Genomic DNA, 17,800 nt, shown 5'->3' on the forward strand with positions numbered 1-17,800 from the left:
TATATGAAAAGACACCCATTTGCTAACCAATTAAGATTATATTATTGGTATCTATATAGAGAATTACAGACTAAAGCTGACTGGCTTAAAATTAAAAAGGGTTTAAGTTTATATCTAGAAATATTAGAAACTAAAGACCTAACAGACAGACTTTGTAACCACGGGGGTTTATATATATATATATATTCTATATTATTTTAAAAGGGAGTTTATGCCCAAGTTGTACTATATAATAAATATAATATAGAATATTCAAGAAAGCCCCAATCTTGAATATTATATATTATAGTTGGGTATAAACTTCCTTTTAAAAGTCCCACAAGTATAATATATAATATTCAAGATTGGGAAAAGTCCCAATCTTGAATATTATATATTATACTTGGGCCTAAACTCTCTTTTATAATATAGTAGAATTTTAATATAACTACCACTACATCAATCATCACCACCTAGCACCATTATACATCATTTGCAATTATCATCATCAATCATTATTACATTCACTATTCACTATTGATAATTACAATCGTTAGTTAGCCTTATATATCACTAACCTCCATCATCATTCACCACCACCATTAGGTATCAATATTATTCTACTTAATCTACTACTACTAGTTGCTTATAGTTGAATAAGAAACAAATAATCATAATTACTTTTTGTATAATTTATCGGCGTTTGGTAGGTAGATAAGAAATACGTAATTCATGAATAAAATTAATACGATATTTGGTTGACAATTTAGAAACCCACACAACTAATATATATATATATGTATGTATACTAGATTTTCGACACGTGCGTTGCACATGATTATCAATTCAGAAAATTTAAGCGGAGATTTGAATAATAAGCTTTGCACAAAATAATATTGCAGATTTTTTTGTGAATGTTCAACGTGGATCATATATATATATATATATATATCTTATTCACACGAACCTATGAATATGGTCAATGAAAAATTTATTAGTTAAATGCAATAATGTATATATTTATTTCAATTTGATGAAGTTTAATTATGTAATTAGTCGTATCACACTAATATTACCTTATAAACGATATTTGTTGTGTATTTTTCTTGTCACTAACCAGATGTGTTTTGCAGGTGTATTCCACTTAATCTATTTAGATGTCATATGAACATGTGGAGACCACGTACATTTCATTTTTAGAACTATTTTTGTATATTAATTTTTATTTTATAAGTTATAACATAATAGATGACGTTCTTTTTATTGGCTCACATATTTGACTTTTCGATTGTCTGTGTACATAAATCGAAGATAGTTATTTGACTGTCCATAGTTAGCTGAGAAAAGTTTCTTTTTATTTTTACCAGAAAAACTAAAAATTAAAATTAAAGAATATATTCTATCTGTGAAATCATATATACAATCACCTGTTTATCTTACACCCAACAAAGATATAGTTCATATACTTGTAAATAATTTTTGATTTATTCAACTAAGCATGATTCGTCCAAGGAAAAATAACAATGCCGTGTTATCAGGGGCAGTATAATAATATGAAAAATTATTGGTCAAAAGTTAATATAAGGAAAGATGAAAGATAGAATTAATTAATGTAATAACTATGAAAATTCATAATATTTTAACTAAAGAATGTAAAAGAGTGTGAATAACATTTGCGATAATTAGAAATAACTAAAAGAATTTATAATGTTATAACGAAAGAATTAACGTGCAATAGATGAGTGTTATTAGAAGTCATATGAACTTTTCTTCGTCGAATTTACTGAAATATTAAGAAATAGTAAATTAGTAAAACAAAAGGGCAATGTTTACATGGTAATAACTACTTTTTAAGCAAACTTCTTGATAATCTAAATCACATAAGTAGCATTGATAAATAAAGTAATTCTTTTGTCTTGAGCATCAACAAAACAAATCGTGATAATTCTTTAACTCTTGAGAAGTTAAATAATTTTGGAAAAAGATATTCAAAAACATATATCTACATCACAAGAGAAATTGTTAACAAAAACAAATGAATTTAGACTACAATAAAAGTTAAACTAATACAAACTTCCACTGGTGTTATTACAAGTTATGTGAAATTTTCTTCTTCGAAAGTACCGAAATATTAAGATATAGTAAATCAATAAAACGAAAGGGCAATGCTTATATAGTAATAACTATTTTGAAGCAAACATTTTGACAATATAAATCACATAACATCAAAAAAACAAATTGTGACAATTCTCTAACTTTTGAGAAGTTTAATAATTTTGACAAAAGATATTCAGAAACATATAACTACATCACAAGAGAAATTATTAACAAAAACAAATGAATTTAGACTACAATAAAAATTAAACTAATACAAACTTCAACTGACGTTAATACAAGTCATATAAACTTTTCTTCGTCGAAAATACTTAAATATTAAAAAATAGTAGATTAGTAAAACAAAAGGGAGATGTTTATATAGTAATAACTATTTTGAAGCAAACTTTCTGACAATCTAAATCAAATAAGTAGCATTGATAAATAAAATCATTATTTTGTCTTGATCATCAAAAAAATAAATCGTGACAATTCTCTAACTATTGAGAAGTTTAATAATTTCTGAAAAAGATATTCAGAAGCATATATCTACATCACAAGAGAAACTGTTAACAAAAACAAATGAATTTAGACTACATCACGTTAACCTCATATATTGGAACATTACATACTAATGTATATACTAAGCAAAAAAATAATTATTATATCATCAGAATTATTTTCCTCAAGTACTCGAGGTTAAGGAATATACCCGGTTAGGATAAAACAATTTACTTCATCAGAATAGTGGTACCTCATATTCCGCTAAACTTCGAACTCACAACGACAATAAATCACATGATTTTTTTTTAAATGCAAGAAGAAGAAGAGTAGTAGATTAAAAAAAATTGCGGTTGAAAAATGAGAGAAAACCCCTCTATTTATAGTCAACAAAGGGTAGTATCAGCAATTGTTTTTTTGTGTCTTATCTGAAAAGTCACGACCTTTCCAAGAAGTCACAACCCTTTCGAAAAGTCACAACTCTTTCGAAAAGTCACAACTAATCGAAAAATCACAACCCTTTGAAAAAAGTCACAACTTATCAGAAAAGTCACAACTCATCGAAAAAGTCACAACCTAAGTTATGGATATTATAGTAATTTAACATTCAAGTTATATATATATATATATAGGGAGATAGGTGAGCGAGAGAGTCAGATACATGCGAAGCCACTTGGATACAGTGTATCCAGAATAAGTTTGACCTAATTTTGACCACATGTGTTTGAATGCGCCAGCTACATATATCTGAAGTCCAAAATTTGGTAAGTTTCGTTAAAATGAAAAGTAAAGAAAAGGAAGGTAATTAGATACTAAAATAGTGAAGTTTCTGCAAGTTATCCTTCATTTTAAGTGAAATTTCTGCAAGTTATCCTTCATTTTTAATATTCTTAACTTTGTTTCGATGAGTGAAAAAAATTCACAAACTCAATCACTGCGGTTAAATCCTATTTGTTTGGTTAAAGGGTGCATCAGTGCACAGTAGCAACTGAGGGATATGATTAGTCAAATCAGAAGCTTAACCAGGCAGGGACATTAGCCATCGTGTTTTGAACCTTGCGTCACTAGCCCTCGGGGAATTCTGATTATCAAAAAATAATGAGTAATAATGAAAACCAAACACCTGAAATATCATCCTAAATTAAAAGAGTAGTTTTCCACAATTTCACATTAACAAGACACTTGCACTACTTGTAGGCTAATGAACTGATGATGGTTGAGAAACTGGAGATGTTTATTAATGAAGGCAAAGCACAAAATAGATGTTTAAACACACTGGAAACATACATAATAGAAGATTGCTCAAAAAGTCATACTGAAGTATAGACCAAAAACCAATTTAGAGATTTTAGACAGTTGGACACATTCTTCCAACATATTATTATTACTAGTCCTGGACACATGCTTTGCACGTGAGTCCTGTGAAAGGTATCGATTACTGTCAAATATCACAAGCTATTCAAAAAAAATAAAAATAGATGAACAATCAATGTATTCAAATAACTTCTCTATTGTATGTCAAATGATTAGACATTTGATGAACCTGCAAAATTTAGTTTGGTAACTAAAATAATGAGTTACATTTTTATGTTATTAGGTCCAAACATATGATATATTAGTATGTGCAAAAATGAATAACAAAAATGATTAATGGTTCTCGTTTAAATGCACAATAAGAAAATTTCTACATATACCTTGAATTGATATCTATACTTCAAGTCTAACACCCATACAATTCTAAATGCTTTATGGAAGAAAATTCTATAATGGAGAAAGAAAGCAAGAACGAAAAGTTGAGGATATTGCAAAGAAAGTTCTCATGCTCTGAAAAGAAAACTTTGTTATCGTTAGAGACAAAATATTAACATAAGACTGCTCACTATTTAATACTACGCATGTATTAAATTTACTCTCTTTTTTTCCGCTGCTGTTTTTTCTTCTTGATTACCAATTTTCAGCATTTTTTTGGTTATCCTCACTTGCAACTTCTAACTCTCTTATCTTCTCATGTTGAATTGTGCAATTTCCTATTGTGAGCTTCCATTTTTGTAAGTTGGTTCTTAAATAGTTATCAAGAAAATGATAATTTAATTATTAAAGGACTTCAAATTCTATCATTATGTAATTAAAATATTTATATTTAATCAAATTTTAATTTAAAAGAGGGGCAAAATGGTAATTCAACTTTTCACTTTGGAGCTTCTCACTTATAATAATATATATGATCAAAGTTTTGTGATAGTGGCAGATGAATAAAGATCATGGATTTGAACTGCGACATTAAACTAGAAGAGAACCTTCCATGTCTGCCACAACTTTCCCTCTCAGAAATACCCTCTGCTTCTCGTCGTCTACATGCAGGTTCAAGACGCCACCTCTAGGTAATGCCTGAACCACAAATCAATTGGGCAAACAAAAGTATGTGTTTAGTATAAGTAGTCCAGATAGATGTTTGCATCTGTAGTTGTTGAAGATATGATAAGTAATACTAATATGACTCGCTTAATTATGTAGACTTTGCAAAATTCAGCAGTATCCTTTTCAGTGACTATGATCTGCTTGAATGCAATACTTATATTCAAGTGCTGGAAGTTACCTCTTTCATTCCTAACTTTGGGCAGAAGAAAATCCTGTGGAGCAGGTCCAGTTATGATGGTTCCTCGGCCAGGGCAATTTGGGTGTGCATGCACAAGTAGACATCTAGCAGTTAATACTACACTGCAACTTGACATCAATTAGATAAAAGAAGTTCAGGATACTTACCCAAAGATCACACCCGCCTGGACAAATTTTTCCGCATTATCTTCTGTTCTCAAGTGCAAAATATCATCCCGTTGGCTGAACCTGAGTCAGGACAGGAAATCCCTGAATCAAATTTGATCTGCAAATCCAATTGACTGAACCTGAGCCAGGACAGGACATCCCTGAATCAAATTTGATCTGCAAATCTAATTGGTTGAACTTGAGTCAGGACAGGATGTGCCCGAATCTAACTGGAGTTCGCGTTGGTGGAGGAACTGGATCAGGGAAAAGAGGGATTCATTAGCTTTGGGTTGACTAATCAAACGAGAAAGAGATAGATCAGCGTTGATGGAGGAACTGGAACAGAAAAAACAGGAATTCATTTTTGATTAGGGCTTGGATTGACAATTCAAACAAGAGAGATAGATCTAGCATAGCTTTCGAAACAGCTTGCATAGATTCATTTGGAATTAAGTAAAAACTTGCATAAAAAAGTCAGATCATCGATAAGGTCACCATTGAAACTACTAATTAGCTAACCTGACAAATGAAAAAATAGGTTACACCAGAATATGCAATGAACTACATCTGATTCAGAGATGCAAAGTAGCTTAGCCTTGCATACTTAAAGGCAGCGGCGGATCCTCGGTATCGGATTAGGGTTTTGGGAACAACTTTTTGCGCAAACCTTATATTCATACAGAGAAATCTATTAAATATATAAGAAATATTTGTTGACAACTTACTAACAAAGCAGTCACTTGGTTCATGGTAGTGAAGAAGACACTTATACTTAGTTTACCTTTTTTGTATGGGGGTTCGATTCGCCTAGGACACATACAAAAAAGTTCTCCTTTTCAATTTGAAATTATTGTTTAGGAATGAAATCTAGAAGCATAGAAAATTATTTCTGAACTTCCCCAGAATTAGAACCACCATGATTTCGTGATTTATCATTTATAGATTCACAAATAATGTGGACTCTTTTTTTCTTCTTCTCATATTTATAATATTGTTCTTCTTGTTCATCTGACTTTCATCGCTCCAATGATCATTTGAAGTACATGATTAACGAATCACTGTTGTCCATTTTTTTTAGAAATTTGAGCTTAAGCGGTACCCCTTCCTAGTTCAATTTAGGAATTTTCAAATAATTTCAAATTCAAAAGGGAAACTTCTTTAAATGTGTCCAAGGCTAATTGAACCCCCATACAAAAAGGCAAGCTAGGTATACGTGTCTTCTTCACTACCACGGGACCAAGTGACTACTTTGTTAGTAAGTTTCAACAAATATTTCTTATATATTAAATATACTTCTCCGTATATTAAATATATCAATAATGAATCCTTATTTTTTCGATCTAGTTCCTCCACCAATGCTAATCTATCTCTTTCTCGTTTGATTTGTCAACCCAAAGCCTGATGAATCCCTCTTTTCCCTGATTTAGTTCCTCCACCAGAGCGAACCCAGTTATATTCAGGCACCTCATGTCCTTGCTCAGGTTCAACCAATTGGATTTGCAGATCAAAATCAATCCAGGCATGTCTTATCTTGACTTAGGTTCAGCCAATTTGATTTACAGATTAAATTTGATTCAGGGATGTTCTGTCCTGCCTCAAGTTCAGCCAATTGGATGATATTTTGCAGAACAAAAGACAATGCGGAAAAAATTGTCTAGGCGGGTGTGATCTTTGGGTAAGTATCCAGAACTTCTGTTTTTCTAATTGATGTCAATTTTCAGTGTATTTTAAACAACTAGATGTGTTGTATGGAAAGTACTGTCATACACCATTTTAACGGGGTCAAAATAGTGTACAACATATTGATGATTCCTAAATTCATAACTAAGTTAAGGTGTCACCACCTAATTAGTTACGGTGAATTAGGGAACCTAAAATTGATCAAAATCATGTCTAAATTTAACTCCATTTAAGGTCTACTAAACATAAGATTCTAAATAAGGGTTCAACTAACCTAAAGTGGAGGTATTACACACCTTTTAAGATCCTAATCTTTGTCAAGTATACACAACATTTCTCCATCCAGTCTCTATTTACTCTATTTAGTGCACGAATTTTGATGTTTATTTTTATTCCTTATATAAGACTATGGATCAATTTCAGGTTAGTCTATGTTTCTAGTATACATAGATATAGATGTGTTTTTGTTGCATAAAAGCACACGAATGAATTTGCTTGCACAATTCTTCTGCATTGCTTCTTTCTTTAAAAAATCGTTTAGTGGTTCAGTTATGAATTCTATGGAGTTTTTGCAACAACTTCAACTAACTTTCAAATAGAAGTCAGTAGCGGAAGGAGTTTTAGTTAATATAGGAGATGCGGAAGGAGTGAAATGCAAATAATAAAGTTCTTGAAGAAACATGAAGGAAAATCTTGGAAGATGAACCCTAGCCTTAGTGTTTCTTGAAGTTCTAGAGCGTAGGAGTTTAGAAGTGAATGAGATGGTTTGATTGTGAAAACTAATTTTCTACACATTTAGGGCAATTTATTTGACTCCCTAAGGGTTTTTAGAACAAAGATATCCTTAAAATATAAATAAAAAGAGCTGGAATACGGGATTTTATTCCAGCGGATAGTGAGGTCCGTATTCGCTCCATATCGCGGAGCTGCTGCCAGGTTAGAACACCTCTAATGAATCAGTTATAAATGTTTACTTAGAACTTGGATTGAGGCAAACTTGGTAGCGTTGGAAAGAGGACTCATAAAACTTTAATTTGATAGGTCATGGGACACATAATTCTTTATATGTTAAGAGATGTGATTGTTTGAAGTTGACCCAAGTAGAATCTTATATCAAAATTTAATCGGTAAGGAAGCTTTCAACTCAAATTTGTGTTAGGAGATTCTTGTAACCTTAATTCATATCTAAAAACATTTCCACACTAAATAATTGACCTTAAAACCTAGGAACAATTTAAGAATCATCCGATAAGGCCTTATACACAAATGAAGAATGGTTCGGATCTTAGCTTAGAAATTTTTGGGGTGTTACATATAGTTATAGCAAAAAACTCCATGGTTATAATTTGTATTGTTCCCTCATAGATGTACCTGAGCTTACATATAAAATTTTACTAACCATCACACAATAAATGAAGGAAGAAACAATTCAATAAGCTCTAATGAGGTCCAAAAAGGATGTTTTTGTGGAGAACTTACCTTTAAGAGAAAAGAAAATCCTGTTGATTGAGGATGATCCGACGTTACTTAAATTTCCAAAAAAATGGTTTCTAAGCACCTTGGTGTTCCCAAATGGTTTCTAAGGTTTTGTTGCACCAAGCTACTTAGAAACCGTTTTTTTGGAAATCATAAGTCTCATCCTCAACCAACAAGATTTTGTTTCCTCTTGAAAGTATGTTCTCAACAAAAACATCCTTTATGGATTTGTGGACCTCAAGCTCTTTCATTGGACCTTGTTGAATTGTTTCTTACTTCATTTCTTGTGAGATGGTTGGTAAGATTTTATCACTAAACTCTGGTACATCTCCGAGGGCACGATACAAATTATAACCATGGAGTGGTTTTTCTATGACTATATGTATTGAAGGTAGTTTATCCTCGTCTACACCTGGTTTATCAAGCCAAACAACTCGAAGGGACACATTCTTGGGAAAATCCTTTCTGAATTTAGTCATATCTTGACTTGTTTCTTCAATTAGTCAAACACTTGGGTCTATTATGATCAAGATGAAACTTATAAGTGCCCTCCTCGAACCAATTTCTCTGTCTCTCCTCTGGGATGATGAGATATCAAGATAATCAATGATATCTGTTATGTATAAAACATTGAGAGGGTGTGGGTCGAAGAATAAAGAGGTGGAAGAAGTAAGGGCAAAGAGTAAGTAGTTAGAGAGAGAACAATGCTAGTCAAGAGGAATTGAATTCTATAGAAAAAGACAAGGTAATAGGGGGACAAAATGAAGGGGAAGAGGAATCAGGTTCCAAATGTGGGGAAACAAATGGTAATCGGATCAATAGCATTTCTGATTTAGCGGAGATCAATGATACGGAGAAACAGAGGAGAGATAGAGAGAGAGAGGGAGGAGGATAAAGAAATTGAAGTAAATATAGACAGAGCGGAAAGGGATAGAGATTTATCACCAATGCAGACCAGGTTTTATGAGAGTGGAGCCAAGAGAGCTACGCCAAGTTAATGGCCACTTCCTTTGTAAGTGAAGAAAAGATTAGACAATGACATAATTTTCAGCAACTATCAGTGGAGTGCAAAGGATTTGAACGCAGATAAGTCAAATATTCCAATACTAAGGATCAAGGCAAGAAAGATCACATTTCAAGACCTATAAACTTAAGCATACAGTCCTTCAGAATCATTTTCAATAACAAACCTCACAACTATGATATTTACAAAAAATGTTTTTGACATTATAGGCATACATAGTTATGACCATTAAACTACCTAGTCTAGACTACGACAACTTATAGAAAGTTTCTCCAGCAAAAAGCGAGGGTCTTGGGGTCGGATAGGGAGTTACAGATCTTGGGTTAGGAAGGAAATCCACAATGAAAGAGGTCAGGAGCGTTTGTATATCTCCATTTATGCTTCAACTTGAAAAGGACATTAGAGAGGAAGGAAACTGGGAAAAGAGGTAGAGAAAGAAGAAGGCCACTTACAAAGAGTTGTGAACCCAACCACAAGACTAGATGCCTCTACCGAAATCACTTATGGGATCCACTGTTCCACCGGATTATGTATCTACAAGAGAAAAGGAGGAAGTTAGAAAAAAGATAGAGAATGAAAAGACCAAATAAAACAATCTTACCTCTAGGAGTGGAGAAAGAGGGTTAACATGGAAAACAAGAGAAAGGTGTTGATGATCTACAACAAAAACAAGAGGAAGGGTGGATTCCTGACAACTCCAAGCGGCGATATGGGTAGAAAGAAAAGGATCTCAAATTCAGAAACCCTATCGTCTAGGGTTTTGATATAGAAGCTGGTAGTTCTGTTTAATGGACTGGGCTAAAAGAATTATCGTTGTTTTGGGCTGATCCAGTTTTTGGATTGGTCTTGTTTTGAACAAATTTATTTGAAATGAATAAAAGGAGCTACAAGATCCACTATTTAATTAAAAAAAAAATCTTTAACAATATACATGTTTCAAAAGAATTTGTTTGAATTATTAATTGCTCAAAAATGTACAAAGATGAGTTTTCATCGAAGATAGATCCGGATTTGGAAATAAGTTGATGTGGTCTACTACACCTTTCACCAATTATCTGTGAGTGTGTGTATATAGTAAAACCATCAAATTTCTACTTTTTTAAGAGTCTAATGCTATACTAAACATGGAAGAAAGCATTTCACATACGATGAATACAGTGAAAAGGCTTCTTTAAAGAAGAGAGAAAAAAAATTCTTACCTAAAAATGTATTTACCGGCTTCAAAAAAATGAGGATGAGAACAACATTATGTCCACCCATTGTGCTAGCCTCCATAAGCCAGTTCAGAGTATTCGTGGCATTTTCTCTTTCCTTTCTACCCAATTTTTTACCCCATAATTTCCTATTGTATTCACAGTATTTGGTTTATAGATGATCGTGATCTTTTATTGAGTATTTAATTGATACAACTTGTCAAAATCTTCAAAAAATAATATGGCAAAGAAGAGAATGTTGGTTAATGAGTAAATAAGGATGGACACATTTTTGGTGAATTGAGTGTAAAAATTAAAGTACTGTTGTTGAACTTCTAATTCACCCTTTATGTAATTAAAATATTACTATACAATTAGATTTTGATTTGTTGCATGGGGTGAAAAGGTAAACTAACCATTAGATTACTGACCCCCGATTTTCCTAAAGAACATGTTATTATATATGTTCCTTTGTCGAGTACTGATAGTGTGCTAAGTAAAACAAGTAAATTAATGACACGATTCTTTATCGTGGAAAACCCTGATAGATAAAGAGTAAAAAAACACAACTTACACCTATATAGATCACTGAGGATCCAGAGAACTTTGTGGAAGAACTTCATAAAGTATTTGTGGCCATGCGTGTTGTTGATGCTCAAAGGTGTTGTTAGGATATGGTATGATCAGTGGAAGAAGAACAGGGCAGAGGGGGCAACACTTTTGAGTTGGGCTATGTTTGAGAATGTTTTCTAGAGGCACTTCTTTCTCTGAGAGCTTAGGGAAGCTAAGGTGAGAGAGTTCTTGAATCTGAAACATGAAGTTATGATTGTGTAGGACTACAACCTCAAGTTTACTCAACTATCCCGCTATGCTCCAGAGATGGTGGCGGATATGAGGAGAAGGATGAGTTTAATTGTGTCTAGGCTATCCTGCTTATCGAGTAAGGAAGGTAAAGTGGCTATGTTGATAGGGGACATGGACATAGCCATCCTTATGATTCATATGCAGCAGGTTGAGGAAGATAAATTAAAGGATATAGAAGAGTTTCACAATAAGAGGAACAAGACAGCAAGTCATGAGCTGACGAGCAGAAGACTGAAATGGGAATAAGTCACGTTTTCAACAAAAGTCATCTAGACATGTCCTATCATCAGCTAGTGCACCTACACCAAGAAAAAAGAATGATCGCATGAATCATAGTTCCCAAAATTTCAGAGCTCGAGGTACTCAATCTCAAGGTAGTTTGGCGTAAGGGGCTTGTAAAACCTCGCTACTTGAAAGAACTAGAAAGATCTAGAATTAGAAAGAGTCATTTTTGGAAAGAATGAAAAATCTGGAAATTTGACAAAATTAAGTAAAGTTTGAGTTTTTGGTCAACTTCAAACGACCATAACTCCTAGATCAAGATGATTTAGGTGTTCTACAAGATATCGTAGGAAATATCTTTGAATTATCTTTCCAACTCCTTTGAGTTTGCGTAATTTCAAGTTTGTATGAGGGTGATATTCCCATTTGAAGTTGGATTGTTTAGATAAGGAAAGTCTAATCCGGATTTTAGAAGGGTATTGTGGTCTTTGCACCACCCAATTATTTTATTTTGTTTTTAGGAGTTTAATTGGGGTCTAATCTGAATTAGATCAGTTTACGCACTTACCAAAACACACTAGGGCTTGGAGAAAAGAGAAAAGAGGAGAAAGGGACGCCAATTCTTCCACCTTTTCCCACTTCTTTCCGTACTAGTTCCTTAGTAATGTACCTATGTTTTCTAGTCGATTTCTACATTCTAAGGTACGTCTAAACATCATGAAATCATCCATAAACATGAGATCATGAACCTTGAATCCATAATTCAATTCAAGGAAAGTTAAGAGTCAAGTCAAGAGAAGTTCATAGATCCAAAAGTTTTTTACAAACGTTTTTACTTTGTTTTAAGGCTTGAGTTTTGAGTTGTGTAAAGAGTAAGAGTAAAGTTCATTTCTTCAAAATATTATATGGGAACTAAGTATTCTCAAGAGTTGAAATGTTTTCACATTTAAACAAGAGAGGAAACACCAATTTCTAAGAGAGCTTTTAAGATAGTTTTTGAGTAATTACCTCAAATCACAAAAAGAGTTTTGTTTTTAAAACATATGAGCTGAGTATATTTTGGGAGTAGTATTGAGCACCAATATGGGGAAAAGTTCATAATAACTCAAATCTCCATAAACCATGTAGCCATCATGGGTAGAAAGGATCATACTTTTTAGATGATTCCTTAGTGCTTTTTAGCATAGACTAGTAGATCCACTTAGTTGAGGCATTCTATATCATGGCAAGGTATAGGACAATTTTGGCAGCGTGGGTGAGACGTTGTATCATCACTTTAGCTTGTAGTGGTGGTTGTCGGTTAGAGAAACTCCCACAGTATTATATTACTTTATTATATGAGTAAACTGAGTTGTTATTGTATCTCTTTAATACATTGAGTTAGTGATGCTTATTGTGACCAACGACACTAACCTATGGTATGACTGTGTACGATCGTCGATAGTATAGTAACCCAACTAAAGGTTGGGGTCGTGTCCCAAGGGAGTGATTTTGAGAATTGATAGAAAAATAAAATTAAGCTCTAACTAGTCATAGCTAATGACATTAACGAAAAAAAACATGGTAAATTAAAGGGGGTGACACGAAAGTGTCAAATATCAATTGGGGGTTTTGTCACAAGTAGTAAAAATAGCAAAAATTAACAAGAAAATCAAGTATGGGGAAATGTTCTTGGGGTGTGATCGCAATACAAGTTGAGATAAATCGTTGGGTACATGTTTTCAAAAGGAAATTTGCAAGATAATAGTGACTAGGCTAAGCTTTAGATGAAAATAAGTTCCCTCTCGGGCAACTTACCCCGTTTCAAATGGGTTCCTCTCGGACACCCGTTTGCCGCATGAAGACCAACCTATGCCTTACCCCACTCACTCTCTTGAGATGAGTGTTAGGATATGGGANNGATAGTATAGTAACCCAACTAAAGGTTAGGATCGTGTCCCAAGGGAGTGGTTTTGAGAATTGATAGAAAAATAAAATTAAGCTCTAACTAGTCGTAGCTAATGACATTAACGAACAAAAACATGGTAAACTAAAGGGGGTGACACGAAAGTGTCAAATATCAATTGGGGGTTTTGTCACAAGTAGTAAAAATAGCAAAAATTAACAAGAAAATCAAGTATGGGTAAATGTTCTTGGGGTGTGACCGCAATACAAGTTGAGATAAATCGTTGGGTATATGCTTTCAATAGGAAATTTGCAAGATAATAGTGACTAGGCTAAGCTTTAGATGGAAATAAGTTCCCTCTCGGACACCCATTTGCCGCATGAAGACCAGCCTACGCCTTACCCCACTCACACTCTCGAGTTGAGTGTTAGGATATGGGACTAGGGCTCATCCTCTCGGGCTGAACCTCATTCGACCCACTCCTTAGGCCATCAGTCTTGTGGTCTTGGTTTCGCGACCTCTCTCTCGAGCAAGCCGAAAATACATGGGTGGTTTTGTATTTGCAACTACAAACCCATTAAATTAAACCACAATCACTAGGTAAAATCACCATTAAAATACATCTACCTTATCACCAAGCAAAACCCAACAACAATATCAACATATATTTGCTAAATCACACCCCAAGAATAGGGGGTTTTAGCCACATATCAAGAAATAACAAAATACACCTAAAATGATACTAAAATCAAATTGGTTTAAGCAAAGGAAGAAGAATGGAGAAGGCCCACTTCCAACTTGGGAAAGATGAAATCTTTCTCTCTTCAACTCTCCCACAAAACCCTCTCCAAACTTGAGAGAAAATATCTAAAGATGTACTATTCTATTCTGAAAATAATAATAATGGTTTGAAACTTGTAAAATTAATAAAGAGTTTGTTATTTATAACCATAAAAAATTAGTGCAGGCGAATAATTCGGCGAGGTTAGTCGAGTCCGCCGAATGACTCGGCACTTGCCCTTCTTTTGTCTCATCGCCGTTGAGTGCTTGCCTACAACATCTTCATGTTCTATACCATTGGGCGGTATAGTACTGCTTCGCAAAACTATTCGGCAAAGCACCGACTGCTCCTTTCATCGCCTTTTTTATACTCTTCCTTCAGGGCTTCGCATACTGGAACAAAGGGCGGAGTCTGTCCTTTCGGCGAATCGCCAAAGGTTCTTGGCGATGCTCATGCTTCAGCTTCTTCGTTCTTTTCAGCCTTTTTGTTCCTTTTTGCGCCTAAGTGTCCATGCTTCCACTGAAACTTCAAATAGCTGAAACTTAAGAGTTTTCATCATATATTGAGACAAAATAAGCAGTCGAGGACACTATTTCTATCAAAATGAAGCCCTAATGAGTCCAATTTGTGGACTTATCAGTTATCACCTACTGTTTTAAATACTTTGTATAAACTGCACCCTTATTATTATTTTTACTTTGCATTTGAGTTGAGTATATATTTATGAGTTGAATAAAGTGTTCCTTTCAAATTCCTTTCAAGCTTATGTCAGGTTTAGTTTTCCCCTCGCATACCCGTACATTCAATGTATTGATGCCTTTTGGCCTGCATCGTTTAATGATGCAGATACAAGTAACCAGGATCAGCATCCAGTGCCTCGTTGATCCAGTTGAGTACTCAGAGTCAGTTGGTGAACCTCTTTGCTTTTCAGAGGATCCCTTATTATCTTGTTTTTGTATTTCAGTTGTTAGGATGATCGGGGGTCTTGTCCCAACATCCCTCACTATTTTAGAGGCTTCCTAGACGAGTAGTTATAGTTTGTTAGTCTTTTCGTTTTTAGTTTTATATGTTAAGACTATAGTTGCCATTTTGGCTAGTCTAATATCTCTTTAAGTTATTGCATGAGTTATATCTTGAGACTGTTTTCTTGTTATTAAGTCTTTCTCTATAAGTTAAGTCAGACCAAGGGTTCGCTTAAGGACAACAATGATTTTCTTGTTATTAACTCTTGTTATTAATTCTTTCTCTATAAGTTAAGTAAGATCAGGAGAACTCACCAGATGTTTTTACTGGTATGCTTAAAGAGTTTTTATTGATGTTTATGCCTTACTTGATCCAGGTGCGAGTTTGTATTTTATGACTTTTCATGTATCCATGAGGTTTGGCATTTCCCCTAAACAACTTCTTGAGCCCTATAGTGTTTCCATAACTGTTGGTGAGTCTGTTCTAGCAAAAAGAGTCTATCGTGATTGTACCATATCTGTCTATCACAAAGACACCATGGATGACTTAGTTGAGCTAGACAGTGTGGACTCTAATATTATCTAGGTATGGACTAGCTTCATGTTTATTATGTTGCAGTCAATTGTAGAACTCAAGTAGTCAAGTTTTAGTTTCTTAATGAGCCACTTTTAGAGTGGAGGAGTAGTTCAATAGTGCCTAAGGGTCATTTTATTTCATACCTTAAGGCAAAAAAGTTGGTTTCTAAGGAATGAATGTATCACTTAGTCCGATTTAATGACTCTAGTGTTGAGACACCGTCTATCAGTCAATTCCCGTTATGAGTGAGTTTCCAAAGGTCTTTCCAAACGAACTTCTCAGAGTCCATCCTGAGAAAGAAATAGACTTCCGAATAGATATTCTTTTGGATACTCAACATATTTCTATTCTACCATATAGAATGGCTCTAGCTGAGTTAAAAGAGATCTTCTTGATAATGGTTTTATCCGACCAAATGTCTCACCTTGGGGAGCTCAAGTCTTATTTGTGAGAAAGAAAGATGGTTCCCCTAGGATTTGTATCAATTACCGCTAGTTGAACAAGTTCACCATAAAGAATAAGTATCTCCTTCCTAGAATGGATGACCTTTTTGACCAACTTCAGGGTGTCACTTGCTTCTCTAAGATAGACCTAAGATTTGGCTGTCATCAGTTGAAAGTGAGAGAAAATGGCATCCCGAAGACATATTTCATGACCCATTGTAGTTATTATGAGTTCCTTGTTATGTCATTTGGTTTGACTAACGCTCTAGCAGCATGAACATAGTATATAAGTAGTATCTGGATATGTTTATTATTGTATTCATAAAAATCGAGAGTTATATGCCAACTTTTCTAAGTGTAAGTACTAGCTGGAATCCGTGGAGTTCTTAGGCCACATCATGTATGGGAAATGAATTCAAGTCGACACTCAGAAGATTGAGGCAACATAGAATTGGCTCAGACCCACATCCCCAACTGATATAAGGAGTTTTTTGGGGTAGGGTGGTTACTACCGAAAGTTTGTCGAGGGATTTTCATCTATTTTATCTCTATTGACTAAGTTGACTCAGAAAACCACTTAGTTTTAATGGTTTGAAGCTTATTTCATGAACTGAAAACCTGGTTAACTACGGCTGTAGTGTTGACCATACCAGAGGGTATAAATGATTTTGCCATCTATTGTGTTGCATCCAGAGTGGGGCTTGGTTGATTGTTGATGGAGAATGGTAAGGTTATAGCATATGCCTCCAGGCAGCTTAAGATTCACGAGAGGAACTTCCCGACTAATGATCTCAAGTTGGTAGCAATAGCTTTTGCTCTTAAGATATGGTGTCACTATCTCTATGGCATTCATGTGGATATTTTTAGCGACCTCAAGAATCTCCAGTATGTTTTTAGTCAGAAGGAACTTAATCTCAGGCAATTGAGGTGGTTAGACTTGTTCAATGATTACGACATGAGTATCTTCTATCACCTAGGTAAGGCTAATATTGTTGTTGATGCTATGAGTAGGTTGTCCATGGTGAGTACTGCTCATGTCGGGAAGGCAAGAAATAATTGGCTAAGGAAGTTCACAAACTTGCATATTTGGGAGTCTGTTTGTTAGATTCCAGTGAAGGTGGAGTTGTTGTGATTAATGAGGTTGAATCGTCATTAGTTCCTGAAATGAATTAGAAGAAGCAAGACAAAGACCCCATCTTACTTGAATTAAATGCAAATGTTCATAAGAAGAAGTGATTACTTTTGAACAAGACAAAGATGTCACGTTGAGATATCAAGGTAAATTGTGTGTTCCAAAGGTGGATGAGCTCCAAGAAAGGATCATGACAAAAATTCAAAGTTCCAGATATTCGATCC

At 34.2% G+C, this 17,800-nt stretch overlaps 1 protein-coding gene across 1 annotated transcript in view; it reads right to left on the reverse strand.

Moving 5' to 3' along the window:
* Nucleotides 1-3,724: 3,724 nt before the first annotated feature.
* Nucleotides 3,725-17,800, reverse strand: part of LOC125870349 (uncharacterized) — a 70,984-nt gene continuing 56,908 nt past the window's right edge. The window contains exon 7 of the transcript XR_007446883.1: nucleotides 3,725-3,837. The gene's annotated coding sequence lies outside the window, so the exon portion shown is untranslated. The remainder of the gene's footprint in view (nucleotides 3,838-17,800) is intronic.

Source organism: Solanum stenotomum, chromosome 7, assembly GCF_019186545.1.
Source record: "Solanum stenotomum isolate F172 chromosome 7, ASM1918654v1, whole genome shotgun sequence".
Lineage (NCBI taxonomy): Eukaryota > Viridiplantae > Streptophyta > Magnoliopsida > Solanales > Solanaceae > Solanum > Solanum stenotomum.